The sequence below is a fragment of the Bolinopsis microptera genome, chromosome 3, assembly GCF_026151205.1.
Source record: "Bolinopsis microptera isolate Bmic1 chromosome 3, MBARI_Bmic_1.0, whole genome shotgun sequence".
In the NCBI taxonomy this organism is placed as follows: domain Eukaryota; kingdom Metazoa; phylum Ctenophora; class Tentaculata; order Lobata; family Bolinopsidae; genus Bolinopsis; species Bolinopsis microptera.
This window is the reverse complement of record NC_087074.1, coordinates 4,589,003-4,608,364: the sequence shown is the minus strand read 5'-3', so window position 1 is coordinate 4,608,364 and position 19,362 is coordinate 4,589,003. Positions and strand designations below refer to the sequence as shown.

The 19,362-nt window shown below is 46.5% G+C and overlaps 3 protein-coding genes across 3 annotated transcripts in view; 1 reads left to right on the top strand and 2 right to left on the bottom strand.

Annotated features, from left to right (window-relative positions):
- The window catches only part of LOC134812866 (uncharacterized), a 912,489-nt gene that overhangs the window by 591,897 nt on the left and 301,230 nt on the right, over window positions 1–19,362 (bottom strand). The window lies entirely within an intron of this gene.
- LOC134812874 (inner nuclear membrane protein Man1-like) overlaps window positions 1–19,362 on the bottom strand; it is a 100,471-nt gene that overhangs the window by 69,409 nt on the left and 11,700 nt on the right. The gene's annotated exons all lie outside the window — the stretch shown is intronic.
- LOC134812869 (guanine nucleotide-binding protein-like 1) overlaps window positions 14,942–19,362 on the top strand; it is a 56,089-nt gene continuing 51,668 nt past the window's right edge. Inside the window, exon 1 of the mRNA XM_063820456.1 lies at window positions 14,942–14,951. The gene's annotated coding sequence lies outside the window, so the exon portion shown is untranslated. The remainder of the gene's footprint in view (window positions 14,952–19,362) is intronic.

Below are 19,362 nucleotides of genomic sequence, written 5' to 3'. Positions count from 1 at the left end.
ATACTTGCAGATTTGCTGCTTAACATTCTGTAATTTTACTGAAACTCGTTATTTACATGCATGTCGTGCTTCTCGGTCAATTGGGTTGGTTGTGAAAGGTGTTTTCTGTGAAGAAAGTATTAAATAACAATTCCTCCTTCTCTTTTTTCGATGGACAGCAAGTCACAGTCTTTGAGGTTGCAGATAAAATTTGTCAGTTTGGCCCCAAAAAACTCGTTATATTTTCTCCAGAATTGGAGTGCGAGTCTTTGGTGTTAGAGTGTTTTCATACTCTGGACGAAATCCATTCATTCTTTTCTTTAATCAGCGCTTTCTTGAATGAATTCAGGCTTTCAGTGAGTGTGGCCTTGTTTCTGGGAGTTGATCTTTGGCTTTAAATCTTTTCTTTCGCTTCTAGCGGCTTCATTAGATAGAAGTTGTAAAGTTACAGGACACCAATATGTTTTTGAATGAATGGATACTGTCTTCTTGAGGGATGAACATTCGGTTAGCTCCTGTATTTTATTGTAATAACTGCTCGCCATAGCTGATCCCTCGGTTTAATACTCTGGGGCCGGAACGAAGATGTTGACAGTTGGTCTCCATTGCATTTGTCATTATTTTTACGTCTGCATTTTTTCTTCCAGTCCATACACACTCAGGGGACAGATGTCTGATTTTGGGGATCCTCTGCAGATTTCTTGAAGCACCGGATAGTGGACCTCTATCTTGGGGCACCTGAAAATAATTCAACCTCCTTTATCCATCCACTGATTTCCCAACTTTGAGATGAGGGGGCCTTCGGCTAACACTATGTCAATAACACTTCCTCCATTTGTACAGGACAAATGTGCAGGATTTGTATGGAGAGCAGAGAGTAGGGTTCCTTTTCAACGTTAGTCTAGGAAGCTTCTTCCTCGCTGCTGGCGTGGTACATGATCTCCCCAGTCATGATGTCTTGATTAAAGTCTCATATGTGAGAAGAGAGTTGAATTTATATTTAGCCTTATATTTCTCTTGTTTATCAATGTGGCCAAAGAAAGTCCTTCAAAATTTTCTTATGGAATCATTAGAGTTATTGCAAAGGTTTGCAATAAACTGATCCCCACCAATATCTCTTTCCTTCAACGTTTATTTGGCACCAAACGCATCAAACTTCGTCTACGTTAAGGTCATAGAACCAACTCTGGATGTAGTGAAGGATCAATGACGAGTGCTCCCCACTGTCCCTTTATTTATGTCCCCAGCTTTTATGAAATCCTTTTGTATGAAGGAAACTTCCGTCTGGATTGAGTCCAAGAGCTTGTTTTCTTGGAACCGCCCATCAAGAGTTATCTCATTTTGTAGATAAACTTGTCAAGTGTCATCTCAGAGTTAGTTTGAAATCTATAGCTATATTTATTTGGCCAAAGATATAATCTTACTGTTGTGTTGGTCATAACCATGAGGGAAGAATTCGTGAATACTGGAAAGCTTAGAATTAGAATAGCATTAGAATCAATTTACACAGCAATAAATAAGAATAAAAAATAATTTAAGAAGCTTCAATCTGCTGTGCAGGACATTCAAGTCAGTCGAAAAACTGATAGCAGGAACCACCCTTCTAGGGACATAAGGATATAGTATGTAACACATAATGAGTTAATTACTTAATGAGTGATAAAATTAAGATAAGATTTAAACAGTGAAACTGTGGGCATGGAAGGTAACAATTAAGATTACATAGATGCCCACTGCTGCCCAAAGCTGCCAAGGCCTCCTCGCCAAAACTAGAATTTCTATAAACTTAATTAAACATGATTTTGAAACCAGAGGCATATTAGAATTATCAAAAATACCTGATGTACGAAAAACAGTTGACAAGGTTTCGTATCAGTGCAAAAACCTCTACATCGAAAGGGGCAGAGATACGAAACCCCCCTTGTACCAAGAGGAGAAGTTGGTGCACCTACTGCTTTTTCAGCAAAGGGCCTCAAAGCCTATTGAGGACGAATGTCACGTATTGATTGACTGTTTCTCTACTCCTCAAGTTAGTAAAAATTCAATTTCCATCCCCTAAAAAATTACTGACTAGTCGGATTGACTCTCCAACAAAATCTAGAATCCTACCAACCACTCATGCCACCGCAAGGAGCAATCCATTCAATTCTCTCTGTGAACGAAAATTATTACAGCCTATTATAAGAGCCAGATTTTCCACTCAAATACTGGACAGTGCATCATATATTTGGACCTTTTTTTAAAACACGATTGAACCATACAAACTCGATATTTATCTATTTATAAAACTAGCATTAGCACCCACATAGCCAATGTATCTAGCGCAGTTATGTTATTTCGGTTAAGTTATCTCAGTACATAAGTGAATCCAATCTATCCAGCAATCAAAGTATTTCCATGCCTATTAAGCTCTTACAGGAAATTAGGTACACAGTGGAAAAAGGTGCACTGTCAATCATTATTGCTCCATACCTCCAGTCTCCTGTTATGTGCAATTCTCACTGTATTGCTCCTCATTTGTATAATTTTATTGATGCTACCTTGTCATGTCTAAGATTTTCAATTAAACATAAGCTCAGTTAATGTAGAGCCCTTAGAAAGCACTAGAGTTTATTTCCAGGATTAAAATTATATCGAGAGTTATTATGATTTAGCTATAAGGCGGTTTATAAAAGTTGTAATTATTATTATTATTATTATTGTTATTGAATATGAAATCATTTTTCAACCGTATTAATTTATTAAAACATATTGTAAATAGCAAGTTTGACAAAGGGATTACGTATATTATACCGGAGTTTCGTTTCTGTTTAGTATTGGTTAATAGTTAATTTGACGAGGGAATACGTCTATTTTTCCCTGAATTATGTTTTAGTTCAATCTTGACACAATTTTTCAAATTTAATTTAATTATTTTATTATATATGTATTGGTCCATAATTGGTGGCCTGCTACAGAACCTATGATCTGCCTTGATTCAACCTTCAGCACAGGAGAAAAGCTTCCTTTTTTTTACATTATGCTTACAGGGATCTGATATTTTAGATATATATTGCTGTGCTGTAAAATTGGACGTTAATTTATTATTTTATTTTATTTATTATACAACAATTTCGTAAATTATCCCTACACACTTGTAAATAATTAGAATTGTGTAACTTAAATTATTTCAGATTTACAACTATTGTGTCCTCAATAAATTAATTATCACATTTGTATCCTTTGTATCCTGCCACAAAACTGCTTCTAATTGCTGTAATCGCGCCCCACGCATTCGGCGTGCCGTTTACCGCAAGTTAGTTAGCTAAAGTTTCAGTTTGTGGCAGTTACTGGCTGGCAGAGTTGTAGCAGCGAGTAACAGTTTTGTAGCAGTTTGTATAGCAGAGTTTGTTAGCAGGTGCGCGCGGCATGCATGCGCAGTAAACTTTTTACCCAAAACTGTAATTTGAAAACATTACAAAAATAAAAATTCATTTACACTGTTTTTGATATTAAAATCATTTTTCATAAAATCCTTCCAACTTACCTTAAAACTTAAAAAACTGTCTGAGCAAGTCTTGTATTTGGAGCTAAGGAGTTTTATACAATATACGTAATATGTTGAACATCCCCAAATATGGAAAAAATTATTCAAAATTTTATTGATTATAAATATGTATGTATGGCAACAAAAATTATTTGAAAGTATATTAAAATTTAAGCGCGCCGGTATAATATATTGTTATTGTTTTTTGTTCGGAACACTTGTTAGAAATGTGATGTGGTTGGTTTGTTGTTGCTAATGTGATTCTTTTTTCGATATATTTTTTCCATCGCCTAAAAGGCAATCGTTGGTTAGAAGTGGTAGGTAGGATTTTGAGAATGGGTATAGTGGGCATAGGGTTTACGGTCGTGTCACAAAGCAAAACATGCATAACCTCGCAAACCAAGTGCTCCTTTACAAAATTATCACTTGAGGTCGCGCGCGCATTTTACAATGCTTTTATGTCAAGGTGTACTCTATACCAAGCATCGAGCTATTAAATCGTGTACGATCGCGCATGTATATCTCTTTTCGCTATTATACATTTTGATTCGCATTGATATTTGTCGTTTAAGCTTTCGTTAAACTTCTTGCGATACAAACTTTCATTTTGTTGTGGGTGCTTGGTTGCAACCGATATTAGTAATCCGCTTTATACAAGGGCAGGTCTCTCCCGAAGAACGTTTGGATGGGCTTGGGTTGCTTATTCCTTTTCGTAACTAGCCACTCTGTTGCCGAGGCACAATTCCTCGCCTGTAGGGGGGGTTAGTCCAACGAGCCAGAGAGTGTGTATCACCAGCCGAAAGCCCCTCTCAAGATTGTAAAACAAGTGCGATGAGATTGGATTTTGCACATAGAATGTGCGATTTTCCACGAAATTTTACACCCCCCCCTTCCCTCCAGGCTGGCAAGATTTCTTGCCCCACAAATTATTTCTCTTTAAGAAGATTTCGCGAAGTCCCTTTGTAGCGAAAAGGTATGTCATGTTATTGGATCATTAAATAACGAAAAATTTACGTGCGTATTTTCATGAAATTATATTATGTACATTTATTGTAATTAGTTGTAAGCCTCACGTAGCACGATGGTTGAGGGCGCGCTCCGTCACGCAGTTGACTCGGGTCGAGTCTCGTCAGAAGTCATTTCGTTTTGGCAATTATTATTATTTTACTAAAATTATCATCAGAGCACCTTGTAATATACGTTATTCGATAGATTATACTGTTCGTACTTCATCTAGAGAAATATGAGACTGAGAAAAGACCGGCATTTAAGGATTTGTCGGTGGAAAGGCCTCGTTTCCCACTGGAAACATGTCAAATTATTGTAAACGTAGTTATCTGGTAATGTTTGTTTTGTATGGCTAGAATTAGAATGGAAATCAATGTGATGAGGATCCAGAGTAATTCCTGCTAGGATTTAATAAGTCAGTTCTCCAGTTGAAGAGTCCCTTTCTCAAACTTTAATGAAGAAATATTCACTATGCCTATGGCAGTATCGAGAATATTCTGAGAAGAATATAGCCAGGAATGAATACCTCCTTTAATGGTAACCATGGTAACTATAGGTAACCAACTGTGAATCTTGATCTTTATTAACAATAGATCCTTTAAGACTTAGACCAGTACAGGAATAATAAAACACCGCTGAAAGGATGAAAATGCAAGCGCGGCGACCGAATATGTAGTGCTGAAAGCGGGTGCGAAATCTCGCGGAGAATCTCCACGATTTTGTGAGACCCTAGTTATGAGATATACAACGAAACTCGCAAAAATTCTGGCAAAAATCTCGCAGACGCGTTACGTCGAATGTTTTCACGCTCTAAACAAAGTTGATAAACTACACGTTAAGAGTATTAATTACATGTTAAGTCCTAATTCCCTCAAACTTTTAGTTAAACTTTTCTGTTCCAATTTATTTTACACATTCTTTGTGCGAATGAGTCCGGCTCGCCAATCTCGCATAAATCTTGAGCTGGGGCCGAAGCGTACCAAATCACAGCTTGGTAACTGGCCGACATGCATCCGACCGGATTTGACCCCGGGGTCTTCTCTTCTGCATGGGAGGCGATCGTGATACCACTACACCACCCGGCGACAAATCCGTTATCCGTTATTTTTGTTTATAAATTATGGTTATACAATCATGTTGAACATGATTGCCAATAGATTGATTCATTATATTTAGCGATATGAACGATACATTTTATTATGATTCACATTGTAATTAACTACCACAGATTTGATTTGGGTGACATCTGTCCGACAGTCGAATTACCGGTTTCGGACAAGAGTCGCTGTCAGATAGGAGTCGTTTTTGGCGACATCTGTCCAACTTTCGGATCACATTGTGCAATTTCGGATCACGTTCGTATTTCACAAGCTCACGTGTAATCTTGTGACGTTGCTCCTACAGTCCTAATATAATGCTGATTTGATCCATTGAGATCTGATCCATCGATACGTGATTGACTATTTGAGGACAGGATCATGCTAGCCGTACACTAACAAGCTGTACAAGCTGCCAATCACATCACAGCCTACATTACACACAGGAGAGCGGTATGAGATCAGTTATTTATATAACATTTAAACTATTGTCCAATTTTTGACATCAAATGAAAATAAACTATGGTAGAGTTCAGCTCAGGTCATATCTCAGTTCAGATCATGTCTCTAATGGAAAATGGAAATGTGTCGTATTGCAATTAGATCACAATTTCGGACAGATGTCTTTTTTTTCTGGTAACATATTGAGTCGGACAAGAGTCGCTGTCGGACAGATGTCCTTTTAACTGCAATCATGCATATCACCGCACAGGCTGCGCTACGGTTGTCCGGTCGTTAACTTTCGATTCAAATAATTGACAACGGCAACCCCTCCATTTTGTTCTCTGTAACGCCCCAAAGAAATTTGGTAATTTAACCAATATGAAACGATTGTTAATTGTAATTAATTACGGGCGATGGAAATCTAGTGTCCGCTAACCGGCGCAATCTTGTTATTATTATATTAACTTATCCATACTAATTCTCATTGTTATTACTATATTTTATCCTGGCCGGGAACAATCATGCTTACAATGAACTGGTCAAATGAACATTAAACAATCTACTAGTTTCTATGACTATTTGCCGCGGTATGGATTTCGTTTCCTTTTCTTAGTTACTCCTACACGTTACCTTTGATTGCTGAACTAGTAGAGACAGTGTCCGTATCTTCTACTGATTTTGCTTGATTTCAAACTTCGCCATTCTCATGAAATAATTCTCAATTCGCTTTTCTGGAGCTTTCTCTCTGCACCGATGTACGATCATTAGTGAATTATTACTTCTTCTATTACAACTAAACCGTGTTTTTGAGCTCCTTCGACTTTCTCAGAAGAATTGCTAATTGTATTTTTACTTAAAATTGTATTTTACTTAATGTGGTCGAACTGTCCAATATAACCTTGACAGGCCTGGAAATTTCAGTCACCATCCATTAACCCTTTCTGCCTTGAAAAAGGGTTTCTCTTGAATTGACATGAATACTTGTACTTCCTTCACATAAAGTGAAGATCATACCTGCAGATATTAAACAATTTGATTTTAGTAAATGTGTGCTGACTCCACCACCTATGTATTTAACCTAATATTTAGTGTATTACAGGTAGAATTTAATTTAGGTAGGTATTTTTTCTCTTAGGTAGATATTAAGAAAAATCATAGCACTGAGACGCTTCTCATAAAGATAGTTAACTATCTTTTGATTGCCTCCGATGAAAATCTGCATCTGTTGTAATGCTACTGGACCTGTCAGCAGCCTTCGACACTGTTGATCATGGTATTCTTCTTCACGGTACTGCTAGGGCCTGTCGTGATATCATGGATCGCTTAGGTTCCACCAGGATCTGGTAGTCCTCATAATTCTGCAGCCTCTATGTATCATCATCTCGCACAACTCCGAAAAAACCGTTGTGAGTTTGGCATGTGAAAATTTGCAGCCTTCCAGACATTGATTGGGTTAACGAGTTGTCGTCAGCACCTCAAATCGGGTGACAGGGGGCTGAACAGGCCAGAACCCAATTGATTGGGTCTGAGGTCACGTGATTATGAGCCTGAGGTCACGTGACTATGACGTCACCAGAGATCCGTTCTCCGTTTCCTGCTCTTTGGACCAGGTGAGCTTGCATGCTTGTGAAAGTGGGTGTAAGTACAGCTGTACTGTAGTTACATCCAATTACTAACCCCTAATAGAACGAAGATTTATTTTCTGACAGAAAGCTAGAAATTTACCAAAATATCGAATTTGTTCAAAATTTATTTTGATGACCACTCCTGACCTAAATTGCACGAGAAATCGATTAAACTTGGTTTCAGAACTCAACAATGCTTCCTTATGCCTTAAAATCCATGTTTTAATCGATACAATAAACATTTTGATCCTGCGGATTAATTAGTAACAGGTAACAAATGCACAGAAAAAACCATCGCACTTACATTGCATTCTTAACGGGTCGATTTCGAGTGACCAATAATCGTCGTGATGATATTTATACGTCATGCGTTCCTGATCATCATCAGCAATCAAAAGACAGGAGCGGCGGTTGCTTCAAATCAACGGTTTACGTTATTTTTGTGAATTCGACCCCTGTTTTAACAGTTATCACACTTGTAATTGAATTTATTGAGGATAGCTTTACAAATAAGAGGACCAGTAAATTAAAATTGCCACAAGTGTTTCTCTCACTCACTTTCGATAAGACACAATGGAAATTCTTACTTCCATAAGATTCGGAATTTTTTTTAAACGCTGAAGAATTCGGAATTTTATAAAATTTAACAATTTTTACAAAAAATGAAACGAATCGTATCAAATTCCATCAGCAGTTAGTTCCAGATAGGGTTGCCAACCGATATTATCGGCCGATAATTATCGGCGATAATTTCCCAAAATCGTTATCGATTATCGCAATAATTTCGGAATTATCGCGATAATCAACAAATTTTTATTAGGGTAAAATGGCCAACATTTAACATATTTTTCGAATCTATTTCTGGTTTTAGTGTTTAGTACTAGTAGTCGGTGCTCAGGTTTAGTACTCCGTACTCAACACAATTTAAAACAACAACATTGACAATTGACAGTTCTAATAATTACCGTTCCTATATAGGCTCCTATAGAAGCGTGATTTCAGAACTTGGTTGTGATCACCATTGCATTTACATCAACAATTGCTCTCATCATATGTTCCTTCTCCTCAGTCGTCCTCGTCCTCCCTCTCAGTCCTCCTCCTCAGTCATCCTCTTCAGGCATCTTCCTCAGTGCAGTCCTCCTCAGTCCTCCTCTTCCTCAGTCCTCCTAAGTCCTCCTACTCCTCCTCAGTCCTCCTCAGTCCTCCTCCTCAGTCCTCCTCCTCTCCCTCCTCCTCCTCTTCCTCCTCAGTCCTCAGTCCTCCTCCTCAGTCCTCTTCCTCATCCTTCTCCTTAGTTCTCCTCCTCCCCTGTCATCCTCAGTCCTCCTCCTCAGTAGTCAGTCCTCCCCCAGTCCCCCTCCTCGTCCTCCTATTCAGTCCTCCTCCTCCCCAGTTCTCTTCAGTCCTCCTCCTTCTAAGTAGTCCTCAGTCCTCCTCCTCAGTCCTACTCCTCCTCCTCCCCCTCTTGTGTCCTCCTCCTAGGTCCTCCTCCTTCTCCTCAGTCTTTCTCCTCCTCAGTCCTCCTCAGTCCTCCTCCTCAGTCCTCCTCAGTCCACCTCCTCCTCCTCATATTCAGTTCTCCTCAGTCCTCCTCTTTTTCAGTCCTCCTCCTCCTGGGTCCTCCTCCTCCTCCTGGGCCCTCCTCCTGGGTCATCCTGATCCTCCTCAGTCCTCTTTTTCCCCCCTCCTCAGTCCTCCTACTCCTACTCCTCGTCCTCCTATTCAGTCCTCCTCCTCCCCAGTTCTCTTCAGTCCTCCTCCTTCTAAGTAGTCCTCAGTCCTCCTCCTCCTCAGTACTTCAGTAGTCAGTCCTCCCCAGTCCCCCTCCTCGTCCTCCTATTCAGTCCTCGTCCCTCCCCAGTTCTCTTCAGTCCTCCTTCTAAGTAGTCGTCAGTCCTCCTCCTCAGTCCTACTCCTCCTCCTCCCCCCTCTTGAGCTTGGGTCCTCCTCCTAGGTCCTCCTCCTTCTCCTTCTCAGTCTTTCTCCTCCTTCCTCGCAGTCCTCCTCCTCCTCGTCCTCCCCTCTTCCCTCTCAGTCATCCTCCTCAGCCATCCTCCTCAGTCCTCATCCTCCTTCTCAGTCCTCCTCCTCATCCTTCTCCTTAGTCCTCCTCCTCCTCAGTCCTCCTCAGTCCTCCTCCTCAGTCCTCCTCCCCAGTCCTCCCCTAGTCCCCCTCCTCCTCTTCCTATTGAGTTCTCCTCAGTCTTTCTCCTCCTCAGTCCTCCTCAGTCCTCCTCCTCAGTCCTCCTCAGTCTACCTCCTCCTCCTCCTATTCAGTTCTCCTCAGTCCTCCTCTTTTTCAGTCCTCCTCCTCCTGGGTCCTCCTCCTCCTCCTGGGCCCTCCTCCTGGGTCATCCTGATCCTCCTCAGTCCTCTTTTTCCCCCCTCCTCAGTCCTCCTCCTACTCCTACTCCTCGTCCTCCTATTCAGTCCTCCTCCTCCCCAGTTCTCTTCAGTCCTCCTCCTTCTAAGTAGTCCTCAGTCCTCCTCCTCCTCAGTAGTCAGTCCTCCCCAGTCCCCCTCCTCGTCCTCCTATTCAGTCCTCGTCCTCCCCAGTTCTCTTCAGTCCTCCTTCTAAGTAGTCGTCAGTCCTCCTCCTCAGTCCTACTCCTCCTCCTCCCCCTCTTGGGTCCTCCTCCTAGGTCCTCCTCCTTCTCCTTCTCAGTCTTTCTCCTCCTTCCTCGCAGTCCTCCTCCTCCTCGTCCTCCCCTCTTCCCTCTCAGTCATCCTCCTCAGCCATCCTCCTCAGTCCTCATCCTCCTTCTCAGTCCTCCTCCTCATCCTTCTCCTTAGTCCTCCTCCTCCTCAGTCCTCCTCAGTCCTCCTCCTCAGTTCTCTTCAGTCCTCCTCCTTCTAAGTAGTCCTCAGTCCTCCTCCTCCTCAGTAGTCAGTCCTCCCCAGTCCCCCTCCTCGTCCTCCTATTCAGTCCTCGTCCTCCCCAGTTCTCTTCAGTCCTCCTTCTAAGTAGTCGTCAGTCCTCCTCCTCAGTCCTACTCCTCCTCCTCCCCCTCTTGGGTCCTCCTCCTAGGTCCTCCTCCTTCTCCTTCTCAGTCTTTCTCCTCCTTCCTCGCAGTCCTCCTCCTCCTCGTCCTCCCCTCTTCCCTCTCAGTCATCCTCCTCAGCCATCCTCCTCAGTCCTCATCCTCCTTCTCAGTCCTCCTCCTCATCCTTCTCCTTAGTCCTCCTCCTCCTCAGTCCCTCCTCAGTCCTCCTCCTCAGTCCTCCTCCCCAGTCCTCCCCTAGTCCCCCTCCTCCTCTTCCTATTGAGTTCTCCTCAGTCTTTCTCCTCCTCAGTCCTCCTCAGTCCTCCTCCTCAGTCCTCCTCAGTCTTCCTCCTCCTCCTCCTATTCAGTTCTCCTCAGTCCTCCTCTTTTTCAGTCCTCCTCCTCCTGGGTCCTCCTCCTCCTCCTGGGCCCTCCTCCTGGGTCATCCTGATCCTCCTCAGTCCTCTTTTTCCCCCCTCCTCAGTCCTCCTCCTACTCCTACTCCTCGTCCTCCTATTCAGTCCTCCTCCTCCCCAGTTCTCTTCAGTCCTCCTCCTTCTAAGTAGTCCTCAGTCCTCCTCCTCCTCAGTAGTCAGTCCTCCCCAGTCCCCCTCCTCGTCCTCCTATTCAGTCCTCGTCCTCCCCAGTTCTCTTCAGTCCTCCTTCTAAGTAGTCGTCAGTCCTCCTCCTCAGTCCTACTCCTCCTCCTCCCCCTCTTGGGTCCTCCTCCTAGGTCCTCCTCCTTCTCCTTCTCAGTCTTTCTCCTCCTTCCTCGCAGTCCTCCTCCTCCTCGTCCTCCCCTCTTCCCTCTCAGTCATCCTCCTCAGCCATCCTCCTCAGTCCTCATCCTCCTTCTCAGTCCTCCTCCTCATCCTTCTCCTTAGTCCTCCTCCTCCTCAGTCCTCCTCAGTCCTCCTCCTCCTCAGTCCTCCTCCCCAGTCCTCCCCTAGTCCCCCTCCTCCTCTTCCTATTGAGTTCTCCTCAGTCTTTCTCCTCCTCAGTCCTCCTCAGTCCTCCTCCTCAGTCCTCCTCAGTCTACCTCCTCCTCCTCCTATTCAGTTCTCCTCAGTCCTCCTCTTTTTCAGTCCTCCTCCTCCTGGGTCCTCCTCCTCCTCCTGGGCCCTCCTCCTGGGTCATCCTGATCCTCCTCAGTCCTCTTTTTCCCCCCTCCTCAGTCCTCCTCCTACTCCTACTCCTCGTCCTCCTATTCAGTCCTCCTCCTCCCCAGTTCTCTTCAGTCCTCCTCCTTCTAAGTAGTCCTCAGTCCTCCTCCTCCTCAGTAGTCAGTCCTCCCCAGTCCCCCCTCCTCGTCCTCCTATTCAGTCCTCGTCCTCCCCAGTTCTCTTCAGTCCTCCTTCTAAGTAGTCGTCAGTCCTCCTCCTCAGTCCTACTCCTCCTCCTCCCCCTCTTGGGTCCTCCTCCTAGGTCCTCCTCCTTCTCCTTCTCAGTCTTTCTCCTCCTTCCTCGCAGTCCTCCTCCTCCTCGTCCTCCCCTCTTCCCTCTCAGTCATCCTCCTCAGCCATCCTCCTCAGTCCTCATCCTCCTTCTCAGTCCTCCTCCTCATCCTTCTCCTTAGTCCTCCTCCTCCTCAGTCCTCCTCAGTCCTCCTCCTCAGTCCTCCTCCCCAGTCCTCCCCTAGTCCCCCTCCTCCTCTTCCTATTGAGTTCTCCTCAGTCTTTCTCCTCCTCAGTCCTCCTCCTCAGTCCTCCTCAGTCTACCTCCTCCTCCTCCTATTCAGTTCTCCTCAGTCCTCCTCTTTTTCAGTCCTTCTCCTCCTGGGTCCTCCTCCTCCTCCTGGGCCCTCCTCCTGGGTCATCCTGATCCTCCTCAGTCCTCTTTTTCCCCCCTCCTCAGTCCTCCTCCTACTCCTACTCCTCGTCCTCCTATTCAGTCCTCCTCCTCCCCAGTTCTCTTCAGTCCTCCTCCTTCTAAGTAGTCCTCAGTCCTCCTCCTCCTCAGTAGTCAGTCCTCCCCAGTCCCCCTCCTCGTCCTCCTATTCAGTCCTCGTCCTCCCCAGTTCTCTTCAGTCCTCCTTCTAAGTAGTCGTCAGTCCTCCTCCTCAGTCCTACTCCTCCTCCTCCCCCTCTTGGGTCCTCCTCCTAGGTCCTCCTCCTTCTCCTTCTCAGTCTTTCTCCTCCTTCCTCGCAGTCCTCCTCCTCCTCGTCCTCCCCTCTTCCCTCTCAGTCATCCTCCTCAGCCATCCTCCTCAGTCCTCATCCTCCTTCTCAGTCCTCCTCCTCATCCTTCTCCTTAGTCCTCCTCCTCCTCAGTCCTCCTCAGTCCTCCTCCTCAGTCCTCCTCCCCAGTCCTCCCCTAGTCCCCCTCCTCCTCTTCCTATTGAGTTCTCCTCAGTCTTTCTCCTCCTCAGTCCTCCTCAGTCCTCCTCCTCAGTCCTCCTCAGTCTACCTCCTCCTCCTCCTATTCAGTTCTCCTCAGTCCTCCTCTTTTTCAGTCCTCCTCCTCCTGGGTCCTCCTCCTCCTCCTGGGCCCTCCTCCTGGGTCATCCTGATCCTCCTCAGTCCTCTTTTTCCCCCCTCCTCAGTCCTCCTCCTACTCCTACTCCTCGTCCTCCTATTCAGTCCTCCTCCTCCCCAGTTCTCTTCAGTCCTCCTCCATCTAAGTAGTCCTCAGTCCTCCTCCTCCTTCTCAGTAGTCAGTCCTCCCCAGTCCCCCTCCTCGTCCTCCTATTCAGTCCTCGTCCTCCCCAGTTCTCTTCAGTCCTCCTTCTAAGTAGTCCTCAGTCCTCCTCCTCAGTCCTACTCCTCCTCCTCCCCCTCTTGGGTCCTCCTCCTAGGTCCTCCTCCTTCTCCTTCTCAGTCTTTCTCCTCCTTCCTCGCAGTCCTCCTCCTCCTCGTCCTCCTCTCTTCCCTCTCAGTCATCCTCCTCAGCCATCCTCCTCAGTCCTCCTCAGTCCTCATCCTCCTTCTCAGTCCTCCTCCTCATCCTTCTCCTTAGTCCTCCTCCTCCTCAGTCCTCCTCAGTCCTCCTCCTCAGTCCTCCTCCCCAGTCCTCCCCTAGTCCCCCTCCTCCTCCTATTGAGTTCTCCTCAGTCCTCCTCCTTCTCAGTCCTCCTCCTGGGTCCTACTCCTCCTCCTGGGTCCTCCTCCTGTGTCCTCCTTCTCCTCCTCAGTCCTCCTCCTCCTCATCAGTCCTCCTCCTCAGTCATCCTCCTCCTATTCACTCCTCCTCCTCCTCTTCATAAGTCCTCCTCCTCCTTCTCCTTCCTCCTCCTCCTCCTAGACTATTCTTAGTACCTAATTGAGGATTAAAAATTTGAGAAAGGACCATGGTCATTAATCGGGCTACCCATTTCTGCAGATAGCCTGTTACAAATTGTGGAGAAAATTTAAATAAAAAGTTGTCCGTTTTTGTCCGTTTGGTACCTACCTATATTTTCAAAACGGACAAAATTAACGGACAAAAAAGGACAAAAACGGACAAAAAATAACATGATCCCCCCCCCATAAATATCATCACGACGATTATTGGTCACTCGAAATCGACCCGTTAAGAATGCAATGTAAAGAAAATAAATCTTCGTTCTATTAGGGGTTAGTAATTGGATGTAACTACAGTACAGCTGTAAGCTCACCTGGTCCAAAGAGCGGGAAACGGAGTACGAGCTCTGGTGACGTCATAGTCACGTGACCTCAGGCTCATAATCACGTGACCTCAGACCCAATCAATTGGGTTCTGGCCTGTTCAGCCCCCTGTCACCCGATCTTGAGGTGCTGACGACAACTCGTTAACCCAATCGATGTCTGGAAGGCTGCAAATTTTCACATGCCAAACTCACAACGGTTTTTCGGAGTTGTGCAAGATGACGATACATAGAGGCCGCAGAATTATGAGGACTACCAGATCCTGGTGGAACCTAAGCGATCCATGATATCACGACAGGCCCTACGGTACTGCACTCAGATGGTTCAAAAGTTTCTTGTCAGGACGGTCACAGCGAATCAGACTAGGAAAAACTGTATCTGAGTCCATTACTATTAAATTCGGTGTCCCACAAGGATCTGATTTAGGCCCTGTGCATCTTTACATCCGATCTATCTATAAAACAGTTTGACGGATGTTACTCGTCTAAATTTCTTCGAAGTAGCGCGCGCCGCTTTCTTCTCGAAATGGCCTGATGGCAAGTGCTACGAAGTAGCGCGCGCCGGGCCAGACCATTAACAATGGTCAATAAAACAGTCCAAGCACTTGGATTTAAAATATTTGGCTATACATTATATATAGTTTTAATACTTTCAACACTACTACGGTATGTAACAAATAATTTGAGATTATGTGACTAATTAAATGCTGAAGATAAAAGAAATATATTCATTTTGCTAAGATTATGTTTGCGTTTCATTGCTCAACAGCTGTAAATTTATATACTGATGACCACCAAATCATTAAAAGTCCTTTAAAGCAGTTGAGCAGTGCAAATTCCTCTCCGTACAGCAGTGGCGTAACGTTGCCTGATGGCGCGCCCCTGCCGAAAAAAGCGCCCCCCTGTTGGCGCCCCCTCCCCTTTTGGTGCCCCTCCCTAAAATTGAACAAATTATGTGATTTTAAAGAATACGCCGGTAAAATCTCTAAAAAAGTGTGTATCTAGAGCAAAACGCACAATTTTGCTAGTACTTTAGTTAAGTTTTCGAAATTGTCCCACATTCAAACAACGATTTGGCGCCCCCCTAAGACGGCGCCCCCCTGCACAGCGGGGTTAGCAAGGCGGGGTGCAGCACATAACTCCGCCAATTTCCGTCTAACCCCGCACTTGCGGAATTAGGCGTGATTAGGCGGGATTACGCGGAATTACGCGGGATTTGGCGGGATTACGCGGGATTACGCGGGATTTGGCGGGATTTGGCGGGATTTGGCGGGATTAGCGGAATCGGACGAAAGGTAAAATTTTTCTCAAATTTTTGAAAATGTAAAATTTAAATGGTTGTTTTATTCCAACGACAAAAATCCAAATAATCTTTGGAGGCTCAAAATTCACGTATAAACATAATACCATTCTTTGCAACAGTGGCACAATGCTCTTCGCCTGATCTTGACCCTCGGAAATCTCGGAACTGAGCCGTTATTTTTCAAGCTATCTTCAACAGCAGCTACCCAGAGGGTTTTGTGATGATTCACCGACGTTGCTTTTAGTTCAGTAACCAAGAAGAAAAGCGTTGTTACCAAATTATCAGATCATAAAGATTTGTAACCGTTCTTTAAATCTAATTGCCCTGCGATCTACTTCAAGCGCTCACTTGGGTTATGTTATTCAAAGATTCAAAGCGTCAGTTGTGTTATTAAAAGCGTTAGATACGTTATTTCAAACTGTAATGCTAGAACGACTGTAGTAGGCATCATGTAGCCGGTGGGCCCGACATGATACGACATATCTTGACACGTCGGGGTTTGTCGGGGTTAGTCAGGGTTTGTCGGGGTTTGTCGGGGTTTGTCAGGGTTTGACGGGGTTTGACGGGGTTTCCGGTTTGTCGAGCCTGGAGGCTTTTTTTTTTTTTCTTTTTTTTGACTCTCCCAACAAAAAGCCGAGACGGAGTCATCAAGCTTTACGTGGAAAAACACTATACAAGAAGGCCTCATGTAGCCGGTGGGCCCTAGGCATAACCCCTCGACAAACCCCGTTTGTCGGGATATGTCGGGGTTTGTCGGGGTTTGTCGGGGTTTGACGGGGTTTGTCGGGGTTTGTCGGGGTTTGTCGAGCCTGGAGGCTACATGATGCCTTGTAGTTCATACCGTTCAATAATTCATCTTATGCTATGTAAATTTGCTTCATGCAGGCTATGTTAGGGGGGGGGGGGAGGCTCATATTTTTTGTCCGTTCGGTACCCTATATTTTCAAAACAGACAAAAAATAGAGCGGACTAAAACGGACAAAAAATAACAAAAATGGAAATAACATTTAGATGCTTCCTCCTCCTCCTCTTCCTCCTTCTCCTCCTCCTCCTCCTCCTCTTCCTCCTCCTCAGTCCTCCTCCTGGGTCCTCCTCCTGGGTCCTCCTCCTGGGTCCTCCTCCTGGGTCCTCCTCCTGGGTCCTCCTCCTGGATCCTCCTCCTGGGTCCTCCTCCTCCTTCTTCTCTTCAGTTCTTTACCTCCTCCTCTTCCTCAGTCTTCCTCCTCCCTGTCAGTCCTCCTCCTCAGTCAACCTCCTCAGCTATCCTCATCAGTCCTCCTCCTCATTCCTCCTCCTCAGTCCTCCTCCTCCCCTCCTCCTCCTCCCCCTCCTCCTCAGTCCTCCTCCTTTTCATCCTCCTCCTCTTCAGTCCTCAATCCTCCTCCTCAGTCCTCCTCCTCATCGTTCTCCTAAGTCCTCCTCCTCCTCCTCCACTTCCTCCTCTTCCAGCTTCCTCCTCCTCAGTCCTCCTCCTGGGTCCTCCTCCGATCCTGGGTCCTCCTCCTCAGTCCTCCTCCTCCTCCTCCTCCTCCTCTTCTTCCTCCTCAGTCCTCCTCCTGGGTCCTCTTCCTGGGTCCTCCTCTTTCTCCTCTTTAGTCCTTTACCTCCTCCTCCTCCTCAGTCAACCTCCTCAGCCATGCTCCTCAGTCCTTCTCCTCAGTCCTCCTCCTCAGTCCTCCTCCTCCTCCTCCTCCTCCTCTTCTTCCTCCTCAGTCCTCCTCCTGGGTCCTCTTCCTGGGTCCTCCTCTTTCTCCTCTTTAGTCCTTTACCTCCTCCTCCTCAGTCTTCCTCCTCCTCCTCCTCCCTGTCAGTCCTCGTCCTCAGTCAACCTCCTCAGTCCTCCTCCTCAGTCCTCCTCCTCCCCTCCTCCTCCCCCTCCTCATCAGTCCTCCTCCTTTTCATCCTCCTCCTCTTCAGTCCTCAGTCCTCCTCCTCAGTCCTCCTCCTCATCGTTCTCCTTAGTCCTCCTCCTCAGTCCTCCCCCAGTCCCCCTCCTCCTCCTATTCAGTCCTCCTCCTCCTCCTCAGTTCTCCTCAGTTCTCCTCCTTCTCAGTCCTCCTCAGTCCTCCTCCTCAGTCCTCCTCCTCCCCAGTCATCCTCCTCAGTCCTCCTGGGTCCTCCTCCTGGGTCCTCCTCCTGGGTCCTCCTCCTGGGTCATCCTGCCTGATCCTCCTCAGTCTTCTTCCTCCTCCCCTCCTTTTCATCCTCCCCCTCTTCAGTCCTCAGTCCTCCTCCTCAGTCCTCCCCAGTCCCCCTCCTCCTATTCAGTCCTCCTCCTCCTCCTCAGTTCTCCTCAGTCCTCCTCCTTCTCGGTCCTCCTCCTCCTCATCAATCCTCTTCACCAGTCCTCCTTCTCCTTCTCCTCCTCCTCCTCCTTAGTCCTCATCCTCCTTATCCACCTCCTTCCCCTCCTCATCATTCCTCATCAGTCGTCCTCCTCCGCCTCCCCTCCTCCTCCTCAGTCCTCCTCTTCAGTCCTCCTCCTCAGTCCTCATCCTCCTTCTCCTCAGTCCTCCTCAGTTTTACTCCTCCTCCTCCTCCCTCTCAGTCATCCTCCTCAGCCATCCCCCTCAGTCCTCCTCAGTCCTCCTCCTCCTCCTCAGTCCTCATCCTCCTCCTCAGTCCTCATCAGTCCCCCTCCTCAGTCCTCCTCCAGTCCCCCTCCTCCTCCTCATATTTAGTCCTCCTCCTCCTCAGTACTCCTCAGTCCTCCTTCTCAGTCCTCCTCCTCCTCAGTCCTCCTCCTCCTCAGTCAACCTCCTCAGTCCTCCTCCTGGGTCATCCTCCTGGGTCATCCAGATCCTCCTCAGTCCTCTTCCTCCTCCCCTCCTCAGTCATCTCCTCTTCAGTCCACCTCCTCCTCCTCTTCATCAATCCTCTTCACCAGTCCTCCTTCTCCTCCTCCTTCTCCTTAGTCCTCCTCATCCTCCTCATCCACCTCCTTCCCCTCCTCATCATTCCTCATCAGTCATCCTCCTCAGTCCTCCTCCGCCTCCCCTCCTCCTCCTCAGTCCCCCTCTTCAGTCCTACTCCTCAGTTCTCCTCAGTCCTTATCCTCCTTCTCCTCAGTCCTCCTCAGTTTTACTCCTCCCTCTCAGTCATCCTCCTCAGCCATCCTCCTCAGTCCTCCTCCTCCTCAGTCCTCATCTTCCTCGTCAGTCCTCCTCATATTTCTCCTTAGTCCTCCTCCCCCTCAGTTCTTCTGAGACTTCTCCTCAGTCCTCCTCAGGTTTACTCCTCCTCCTCCCTCTCAGTCATCCTCCTCAGCCATCCTCCTCAGTCCTCCTCCTCCTCAGTCCTCATCTTCCTCGTCAGTTCTCCTCATATTTCTCCTTAGTCCTCCTCCTCCTCAGTTCTCCTCAGTCCTCCTCCTTCTCAGTCCTCCTCCTCCTCCTCCTCAGTCCTCCTCCTCCTCCTGGGTCCTCTTCCTGGGTCATCCTGATCCTCCTTTGTCCTCTTCCTCCTCCCCTCCTCAGTCATCCTCCTACTCCTACTCCTCAGTCCTCCTCCTCATCAGTCCTCCTCATCCTCCTCATCCTCCTCATCCACCTCCTTCCCCTCCTCCTCAGTCCTCCTCCTCATCGTTCTCCTTAGTCCTCCTCTTCAGTCCTCCCCCAGTCCCCCTCCTCCTCCTATTCAGTCCTCCTCCTCCTCCTCAGTTCTCCTCAGTCCTCCTCCTTCTCAGTCCTCCTCAGTCTTCCTCCTCATCAGTCCTCCTCCTCCTCATCAATCCTCTTCACCAGTCCTCCTTCTCCTTCTCCTCCTCCTTCTCCTTAGTCCTCCTCATCCTCCTCA